This window comes from Oncorhynchus mykiss, chromosome 13 (assembly GCF_013265735.2).
Source record: "Oncorhynchus mykiss isolate Arlee chromosome 13, USDA_OmykA_1.1, whole genome shotgun sequence".
Lineage (NCBI taxonomy): Eukaryota > Metazoa > Chordata > Actinopteri > Salmoniformes > Salmonidae > Oncorhynchus > Oncorhynchus mykiss.
In genome coordinates, this window is record NC_048577.1 from 5,063,439 (window position 1) to 5,074,709 (window position 11,271).

An 11,271-nucleotide genomic window follows, 5' to 3' on the forward strand; every position below is an offset into this window, starting at 1 on the left:
CAGTTCATGTCTTCTATCATGTATTATAACAGTTAAAGTGTGAACATTCTAGATTCAGTTCATGTCTTCTACCATGTATTATAACAGTTAAAGTGTGAACATTCTAGATTCAGTTCATGTCTTCTATCATGTATTATAACAGTTAAAGTGTGAACATTCTAGATTCAGTTCATGTCTTCTACCATGTATTATAACAGTTAAAGTGTGAACATTCTAGATTCAGCTCATGTCTTCTATCATGTATTATAACAGTTAAAGTGTGAACATTCTAGATTCAGTTCATGTCTTCTACCATGTATTATAACAGTTAAAGTGTGAACATTCTAGATTCAGTTCATGTCTTCTATCATTTATTTCAGCAGGTAAAGTGTGAACATTCTGTTGTTGCAGGAGTGGTAAAACTTTGACCCTTGGGTTTTATTGATGTTATCACATCCCGGAAAAATCTTGACATCACCTTGGACTACAGTCTTGCCACAGATCACCTGAAACAGGTACTGAAAAATCTGAAACTTTCAAAGTTAGTGTCTTTAAACCAATTTTATGTGAAATTTTACAAAGAAAAACCTTAGAGAAAGGAGAGATGTATAACCTATTGCTTATAAACGATTTCCAAATGTATCTCTGCTGAAAAGATAAGTGTAGGATCCGTGAGGCTCCCGCCCGCGTGTTGGCGAGGTAATGTTTTAAACTCCAACGTTTTTAAAATGTATTGTTAACCTCCCACAATGCTTTGTCGGATGTTTTAATAATTCTAAAGTGATAAAAATGTCAGTTGAGTCCATGTTCAATGTGTTATATTGTCTAGATCCTGCTGCCCTCAGGACGAATCAGATGGCCTCAATTACAATGAATGTTAAAGATTAGCATCAGCTGATGAGACAGCATAAAATGGCGACCGTTTCAAATCATTTAAATGCTCTTAGTGTACGAGTCATGAACGTTGCTCTTCCAGTGTCGCAGATTGAAAATGACTGATGTTTGATTTTGGGGCGGGGGGGTCTATTTCTGGGATGTGTGTAGACTACATGTGTTGGTTCACCTGATAGAGTCTGGGATGTGTGTAGACTACATGTGATGGTTCACCTGATAGAGTCTAGGATGTGTGTAGTCTACATGTGTTGGTTCACCTGATAGAGTCTAGGATGTGTGTAGACTACATGTGATGGTTCACCTGATAGAGTCTAGGATGTGTGTAGACTACATGTGATGGTTCACCTGATAGAGTCTAGGATGTGTGTAGTCTACATGTGATGGTTCACCTGATAGAGTCTAGGATGTGTGTAGACTACATGTGATGGTTTACCTGATAGAGTCTAGGATGTGTGTAGACTACATGTGATGGTTCACCTGATAGAGTCTAGGATGTGTGTAGACTACATGTGATGGTTCACCTGATAGAGTCTAGGATGTGTGTAGACTACATGTGATGGTTCACCTGATAGAGTCTAGGATGTGTGTAGACTACATGTGATGGTTCACCTGATAGAGTCTAGGATGTGTGTAGACTACATGTGATGGTTCACCTGATAGAGTCTAGGATGTGTGTAGTCTACATGTGATGGTTCACCTGATAGAGTCTTAGATGTGTGTAGTCTACATGTGATGGTTCACCTGATAGAGTCTAGGATGTGTGTTCACTGTACCATGTGATGGTTGTTCATACAACCACTGGAAACTTCTTTGATCAGAGGTTAGTTTGTTTAATAAGGATTGCAACCCGGAGTTTACACTTACAGCAATTTGCAAGTAACACACTCAGTTCAAAAGATGGTGTTTTCCCTTTATATCCCTACTGAGGACCACCCCTCCCAGGCTGATGTCCCTTTATATCCCCTACTGAGGACCACCCCTCCCAGGCTGATGTCCCTTTATATCCCTACTGAGGACCACCCCTCCCAGGCTGATGTCCCTTTATATCCCTACTGAGGACCACCCCTCCCAGGCTGATGTCCCTTTATATCCCTACTGAGGACCACCCCTCCCAGGCTGATTTTCCTTTATATCCCTACTGAGGACCACCCCTCCCAGGCTGATTTCCCTTTATATCCCTACTGAGGACCACCCCTCCCAGGCTGATTTCCCTTTATATCCCTACTGAGGACCACCCCTCCCAGGCTGATTTTCCTTTATATCCCTACTGAGGACCACCCCTCCCAGGCTGATTTTCCTTTATATCCCTACTGAGGACCACCCCTCCCAGGCTGATTTCCCTTTATATCCCTACTGAGGACCACCCCTCCCAGGCTGATTTTCCTTTATATCCCTACTGAGGACCACCCCTCCCAGGCTGATTTTCCTTTATATCCCTACTGAGGACCACCCCTCCCAGGCTGATGTCCCTTTATATCCCTACTGAGGACCACCCCTCCCAGGCTGATGTCCCTTTATATCCCTACTGAGGACCACCCCTCCCAGGCTGATGTCCCTTAACTGTAGTAGCATATATTTTATTTATTTATTATTATTATTTTGAATTTTACCCCTTTTTCTCCCCAATTTCGTGGTATCCAATTGTTAGTAGCTACTATCTTGTCTCATCGCTACAACTCCCGTACGGGCTCGGGAGAGACGAAGGTTGAAAGTCCTCCGATACACAACCCAACCAAGCCGCACTGCTTCTTAACACAGCGCGCATCCAACCCGGAAGCCAGCCGCACCAATGTGTCAGAGGAAACACAGTACACCTGGCAACCTTGGCTAGCGCGCACTGCGCCCGGCCCGCCACAGGAGTCGCTGGTGCGCGATGAGACAAGGAGATCCCTACAGATCAATCCCTCCCTAACCCGGACGACGCTAGGCCAATTGTGTGTCGCCCCACGGACCTCCCGGTCGCGGCCGGTTACGACAGAGGCTGGGCGCGAACCCAGAGTCTCTGGTGGCCCTTTAACCACTGCGCCACCCGGGAGGCCCTGTAGTATAACCTCATAATTAATAGTTGCTAATACAAAGAAGTCTCGGCTAGGTGGAGTTCAGCTCATTGTTATTTGCAGTTAGTTTCTCAATCCTTCTTCCTCCTATTGTAGAAGTAAGACTGGAACATATTATCAACAGGAACTGAAAATGTAGTTTCAACACACAGACATCTGACTTTTGTACCGTTGACCTCTTCATGCACTTACAAACTCTCTACCATTGATTCTCGGTCTCAAGATAAAGCAAAACATCAATCATTGTACTTTTCTAATTACAGGTGTTCCTATAATGTACAGATATCATAACATTCCATTCATGGTCCACCTGATAGAGTCTAGGATGTGTGTAATCAAATCAAACTATTTGTCACATATGCTGAATACAACAAGTGTAGACCTTACCGTGAAATGCTTACTGACCTTAACCAACAGTGCAGTTCAAGAAAAGTTAAGAGAATATTTAACAAATAAACTAAAGCAAATAATAATAAAAAGTAACATTGTACCAGTACAGAGTCAATGTGGAGGCTATATACAGGGGGTACCAGTACAGAGTCAATGTGGAGGCTATATACAGGTGGTACCAGTACAGAGTCAATGTGGAGGCTATATACAGGGGGTACCAGTACAGAGTCAATGTGGAGGCTATATACAGGGGGTACCAGTACAGAGTCAATGTGGAGGCTATATACAGGGGGTACCAGTACAGAGTCAATGTGGAGGCTATATACAGGGGGTACCAGTACAGAGTCAATGTGGAGGCTATATACAGGGGGTACCGGTACCGAGTCAATGTGGAGGCTATATACAGGGGGTACCGGTACCGAGTCAATGTGGAGGGGTACAGGTTAGTGGAGGTCATTTGTACATGTAGGTAGGGGTGAAGTGACTATGTGTAGATAATACACAGCGAGTAGCAGCAGAGTACATGTAGGTGGGGGTGAAGTGACTATGTGTAGATAATAAACAGAGAGTAGCAGCAGTGTACAAAAACAAATGGAGTGGAGGGGGGGGGGTCAAAGTAAATAGTTTGGTGGCCATGTGATTAATTGTTCAGCAGACTTATGGCTCGGGGGTAGAAGCTGTTAAGGAGCCTTTTGGTCCTTAGACTTGTAGTCTACATGTGACGGTTCACCTGACAATTTGTGATTCGCTCTTTCAGCAATATTTGATTCATAACTTCCTCAGTGGGGTGTGATAACATCACGTGTCGTGAGAGTCTCCTTAACCCCGGCTGAGTTGAGATGGAAGTGAGTCGGAGTAAGTTCTGAGCTATTCTTGATTTCCTTACTTCGTTAAACTAAACATTGATAAATCCTAAAATATCCTGTTGTAGTGCCTGTTGACACTCACCTGTGCTTTCCTGTTTATTCCAATAACTGTAGTAGCCAGGTTGATTACATCATTAAAATACACATTCAGAAATATATTTATAGATTTCTTAATTCCTTTCTTTTACTTTTAGATTTGTGTGTATTGTTGTGAATTGTTAGATATTAATGCACTGTTGGAGTTAGGAACACCTGCAATAACATCTGCCTGATATAGATACCACACCCCCTTGGGCCTGATTGCTTCAATAACCCATGAAACATAAAACTGCTGTATAGATTCTGGTCTTAACGAGTAATGATCACATGATAATGGGTAGTTGTTTGGAATTGACAGTGATTAGTAGATACTGTCTCTATGTACCAGTGATTAGTAGATAGTATCTCTATGTACCAGTTATTAGTAGTTAGTGTGTCTATGTACCGGTGATTAGTAGATAGTGTCTCTATGTACCAGTGATTAGTAGATAGTATCTCTATGTACCAGTGATTAGTAGATAGTGTGTCTATGTACCAGTGATTAGTAGATGGTGTATCTATGTACCAGTGATTAGAAGATGGTGTATCTATATACCAGTGATTAGTAAATAGTGTCTCTATGTACCAGTGCCTTGCTCAGGTCTGACTCCAATGTGGAGAATGTTACATAACAGAACAAAGTCCAATGACTACATTTCCCACCTCATCAGCCAGTCTCTCTAGGGAGAAGCCAGAGGAGTATCAGCGAAGGATCATGGGAGATAGAGTCCAAATCGAGGCATGCTACAGAAATGAACTGGTCAGAGCTGCACAGAGCACTGCTGTTTTCCAGAAACCTACAGTGGGTGAGTGACCCGACATAAAACAACATACTGCGTTCTATATAGTCCACTGTATATCTGTTAGATAGGGTTTAGCGCTTTTAAGTTACAACACTGTATGTAGCTTTTTGGATGACCCGACCAAATTCACATAGAAATGTCAGTTATAGATATTTCATTCTCATTGGAAGCAAGTCTAAGAAGCGGTATGTTCTATGCGTGCTATTTCTATGCTTACCGTTCCTGAATGTTGTTTTTTGCGTCTTTCACTTTGGGTTTTGTAGCTTCAAACAGCTGGAAATACAATGAATGATGGCAAAACGTTTTAAATGGTGCAGTGATTCTCTACACAGCGACTGTTTGTTTTGTCGCATAAACTGAAATTAGGAAAACTATTAGAATTTTAGCATCCAGTAAATGGCAAAGGTTTTCTGGTTTGGTTAGTATTTAGTCAGGTAATCTGATCCTAGGACAGCCATTGGGACCTGTATTAAAGCTATACTGTAGTTCCACCTTACTCTTTAATGGTTTGGTTAGTATTTAGTCAGGGTAATCTGATCCTAGGACAGCCATTAGGACCTATACTGTAGTTCCACCTTACTCTTTAATGGTTTGGTTAGTATTTAGTCAGGGTAATCTGATCCTAGGACAACCATTAGGACCTGTACTGTAGTTCCACCTTACTCTTTAATGGTTTGGTTAGTATTTAGTCAGGGTAATCTGATCCTAGGACAGCCATTAGGACCTATACTGTAGTTCCACCTTACTCTTTAATGGTTTGGTTAGTATTTAGTCAGGGTAATCTGATCCTAGGACAACCATTAGGACCAGTACTGTAGTTCCACCTTACTCTTTAATGGTTTGGTTAGTATTTAGTCAGGGTAATCTGATCCTAGGACAACCATTAGGACCTGTACTGTAGTTCCACCTTACTCTTTAATGGTTTGGTTAGTATTTAGTCAGGGTAATCTGATCCTAGGACAGCCATTAGGACCTATACTGTAGTTCCACCTTACTCTTTAATGGTTTGGTTAGTATTTAGTCAGGGTAATCTGATCCTAGGACAGCCATTAGGACCTATACTGTAGTTCCACCTTACTCTTTAATGGTTTGGTTAGTATTTAGTCAGGGTAATCTGATCCTAGGACAACCATTAGGACCTGTACTGTAGTTCCACTTTACTCTTTAATGGTTTGGTTAGTATTTAGTCAGGGTAATCTGATCCTAGGACAGCCATTAGGACCAGTATTAAAGCTGTACTGTAGTTCCACCTTACTCTTTAATGGTTTGGTTAGTATTTAGTCAGGGTAATCTGATCCTAGGACAGCCATTAGGACCAGTACTGTAGTTCCACCTTACTCTTTAATGGTTTGGTTAGTATTTAGTCAGGGTAATCTGATCCTAGGACAGCCATTAGGACCTGTACTGTAGTTCCACCTTACTCTTTGAAAGGCTCTGTGAATATTTCTACACCTTGATTGCACTTATCCAATACTGTCAATGCCTTTATAAGACTGAAACACAAAGACACTCAGACCAGTGTCTAGGGGCGTCTTCATCTTTCACCAACCTATCCAATCCTGTCAGGCCCTACATACAGGCCCAAAACACAAAACTGACCTCAGACCAGTGTCTAGGGGCGTCTTCATCTTTCACCAACCTATCCAATCCTGTCAGGCCCTACTTACAGGCCCAAAACACAAAACTGACCTCAGACCAGTGTCTAGGGGCGTCTTCATCTTTCACCAACCTATCCAATCCTGTCAGGCCCTACATACAGGCCCAAAACACAAAACTGACCTCAGACCAGTGTCTAGGGGCGTCTTCATCTTTCTCCAACCTATCCAATCCTGTCAGGCCCTACTTACAGGCCCAAAACACAAAACTGACCTCAGATCAGTGTCTGGGGGCTACTTCATCTTTCTCCATAAAGAGAAATAGCTCCTTTTCGTGTCTTTTGGAGAAAGCACTCTATCTAGCTGTGAATTGTGAAATCTGTTGATGAAATTATCTCTACCATATAATTATATTTTTTTACTTATTAACAATAGTTGATAGTAATAATACAATAAAATACAATACATTATTTATACGGTTATTTTTCATACACTTCCCTCAAAGAATGTAGATGTATTGCAGCTTGGTGACCGCTCTCCCTTGTGAGTAAAGATGTGTGTGTCAAGACTGACTGATCTACAAATCACCTTGCATCATAAATATCTGCTCAATATCATTTGTAGATCAGTCAATCAGTCACAATTTACCCATGTGACATCACGGTTTAGATTCTCTGGAACACGGCCGATGTCTATGGTTTTAAACTGGCGTACGAAACCGAAACTTAAAGATGCAAAAGCTACACTTAAGAGTGGGAAGCATAGAAATAGCATACATAGAACATATCTTCTGCTTCTTAGACTTGCATTCAATAAGAGTGGCAGATCTATAACTTACATTTCTATGTGAATTTGGTCATCCCCCCAAAAATATTACACATTGCATTCCATTGTTTCAATAGGAAGGAAACGTTAGTCTGACCTCAGATCAGTGTCTAGGGGCTTCGTTATCTTTCTCCAACCTATACAATCCTGCCAGGACCCCTTTATAGGACTAAAACACCAAGGCTGACCTCAGATCAGGGGCTACTTCATCTTTCTCCATTAATAGAAATATCTCCTTTATCAGTGTTTTAGTGAAAGCTCTCCACCCAGCAGTGATGTGTGAAATACGTTGAATAAATAATCTGTGCCATTTACTTAATTATACTTATTCACAATAGTTAAAATGCAGTAAAATACAGAACAATATAGTATTTAGGAGGTTCTTTTTCATACACTTCCCTCAAAGAACATAGATCTATTCCACCTTGGTGACTGTTTTCCCCCTGTGAGTAAAGAGGGGTGTGTCTTCCCCTTGGCAGTGCGGACCAATGAGGTGGAGGAGAGGGAGCGCTACAGATACCAGTGGAGGAAGGAGGACAGGCAGAGAATCGTCGGTGACAGATTGGAGCTCTTCGTCGCCATAGGGACGGGGTTGTTGATGGGGGTTCTGACAGGTGGTTTTGGAGGTGTTGTCATGGGAGGGTTGACAGGGGCAGTGATATGGTTTACAACAGGACTGGTTAGGAACTGGTGGAGCCCCTGATTCACTGGGAGACACCATGTGTAGGCTATGGATCTACTTTTATAAAGACATTTGGAGGATAAAACAATTTGAACATGTATAGATAGAAGGGCTTAAGTCTTGGTCTTGTTTCTTGATGCATTTATCCAACTTTAATTATGAATAATTTGGAACTGAATAAAAGCCCAATAAAGAGATAAGAAACAGAGAATATATTGATTATTTTTAAAGAGAGATGAAACCCTCATATTCATCACCAGTGTTAACCTACAGTACTTCTGTGAAGTCAGTCCTGATATGGGTCTGAACCTGTTACTCATGAACAAATTAAAACAGAGATTCTTCCAGAAATATCGTTCCCTGATTTCATCTGACCAAGTATTCAGATATTGTGTGACAGTAGTTATGGCCAGGCCAATGAAAGACCTTCATCCTACCCTGTAAAATCCTTACAAATAACAGCAACAAGAGCTAGTGACTCGATCACCAAATATACATGATCAATGAATAGTTTACGTAAACAAACATAGGGATCCTACTAGAACCCCGATCCAGCGACTGTCAACCCAACACAGTTTGGCCAAGATCACAGTCTGTATCCAGAAAGGACCTCAGAGTAGGAGTACTGATCTAGGATCTGTCCATATAATCATTATGATCGAAACGTCAAAAACTGATGCTAGATCAGAACTCTTACGAGCCCTGGTCATCATGGAATCATGGAATCAGTAAACCCTGCTCTCAGTCTGTCATGTAATCAGTAAACCCTGCTCTCAGTCTGTCATGGAATCAGTAAACCCTGCTCTCATATCTGTCATGGTATCAGTAAACCCTGCTATCAATTTGTCATGGAATCAGTAAACCCTGCTCCCATTACTGTCATGGAATCAGTAAACCCTGCTCTCATATCTGTCATGGAATCAGTAAACCCTGCTATCAATCTGTCATGGAAACAGTAAACCCTGCTCTCACTACTGTCATGGAATCAGTAAACCCTGCTCTCAATCTGTCATATAGTCAGTAAACCCTGCTCTCATTACTGTCATGTAATCAGTAAACCCTGCTCTCAATCTGTCATGGAATCAGTAAACCCTGCTCTCATTACTGTCATGGAATCAGTAAACCCTGCTCTCATTACTGTCATGGAATCAGTAAACCCTGCTCTCATTACTGTCATGGAATCAGTAAACCCTGCTCTCAATCTGTCATGGAATCAGTAAACCCTGCTCTCATTACTGTCATGGCAGAATGCTCAAATCACCCCTACTCATCGGCCAGTGTGGCGTGCTGAATGCTCCGAGGGCGTAACACTCTGAATTTATGAAGGGACAATCTGACAACACTCTGAGTTTATGAAGGGACAATCTGACAACACTGAGTTTATGAAGGGACAATCTGACAACGCTCTGAGTTTATGAAGGGACAATCTGACAACACTCTGAGTTTAGGAACACCCAGAAAACACTGGCACTCCAGATTAAATTTACGAACACAACCGTAGTTTAAACCAGTCTTTAGTCTTGAAATCTTTGTTTGTTTAGTACATGGCCTCACAAGTGAATCCTTAAAGAGATGGGTGGGGCTAAAGTTTAATAGTTGTTGTTTTTTAAGTTGTAAAATTCAAACTAGGTAAATGAGTAGGTTCTAATCTGTTTGGAGAAGGGGATTGTAAATACAAACAGATTGTTTTAGATGATTTTTACTTTTGCATGCTGGAGACAATTGTGAAACCAGTCATGGAAGCAAACTGAAAACTCAAGGCTACCAACAAGTGCCCCTTTCACAAGTATGGAATGCTGTGCCCTTATGGAATGCTGTGCCCTTATGGAATGCTGTGCCCTTATGGAATGCTGTGACCTTATGGAATGCTGTGCCCTTATGGAATGCTGTGCCCTTATGGAATGCTGTGACCTTATGGAATGCTGTGACCTTATGGAATGCTGTGACCTTATGGAATGCTGTGACCTTATGGAATGCTGTGACCTTATGGAATGCTGTGCCCTTATGGAATGCTGTGCCCTTATGGAATGCTGTGCCCTTATGGAATGCTGTGACCTTATGGAATGCTGTGACCTTATGGAATGCTGTGACCTTATGGAATGCTGTGCCCTTATGGAATGCTGTGACCTTATGCATAATTTTAACTGTATGGCCTTTCAGCTTGCAGGCTGCAGTCTACTGCAGCCTGGAGCATGTGGCCACTGTGTGACAATAATGCTAGTACAAACCCAGGCGCAGAGAAACACAGCAGGCAGGGGTAAATCCAGAACATTTACTAAGGTCTTCACAGAACAAAGGAAAGGAAACCCACACATGCACAGTAATCAAAACATGAGACCTAAGCAAAGAGATCTGCCCTAAATAGCCAGTCAACAGGTGAACCGAGAGGGCAATCAACACACAGGTGAAACCAATGATAACAATCAGGGTAACCTGGACACTAGAAACAAAGTAAGGGTGCCCTCCAGTGGTAACCTCAGGGAGCACACTCAAAAATGAAACAGAAACTGTGACACACTGGTTGAATCAACATTGTTTCCACGTCATTTCAAGCAAACAAATCAATGTGATGACATTTAATCAATGTGGATAACCGATTGGATTTGAAACACATTTCTTAGTTTTTTTTTCAAACAACTTTTAACTCAAATCCAATGACATGATGGCATTTGTTGTTGATTTCACTTCAAATCCACGGCTAGTTGACAACTCAATCAAACGTAAATCATAACAAGACGTTGAACTGACGTACGACTGTGCCCAGTGGGGGATGACTCACAGAATGTTTTCACCCTACTATTCCCACCATACACTATTCTACCATCGGGTTGAAGAATGTGTGTCAGTTGTTTTGATGGCTACCTTTCATTGGTCTCCATTCTGAAGACACTCTCCATAGGTTAATATTGTGTTGATGTCTACATTCTAATATTGTGTTGATGGCTACATTCTAATATTGTGTTGATGGCTACATTCTAATATTGTGTTGATGGCTACATTCTAATATTGTGTTGATGGCTACATTCTAATATTGTGTTGATGGCTACATTCTAATATTGTGTTGATGGCTACATTCGAATATTGTGTTGATGGCTACATTCT

General features: G+C 41.6%; 1 long non-coding RNA gene across 1 annotated transcript; it reads left to right on the forward strand.

Moving 5' to 3' along the window:
• The first annotated feature begins 307 nt into the window (after positions 1-307).
• LOC118938156 lies at positions 308-8,817 on the forward strand. The gene is made up of 4 exons (XR_005035415.1): positions 308-494; positions 4,078-4,175; positions 4,936-5,070; positions 7,967-8,817. It is a non-coding gene; the product is annotated as an uncharacterized LOC118938156 (long non-coding RNA).
• The last annotated feature ends 2,454 nt before the right edge of the window (positions 8,818-11,271 follow it).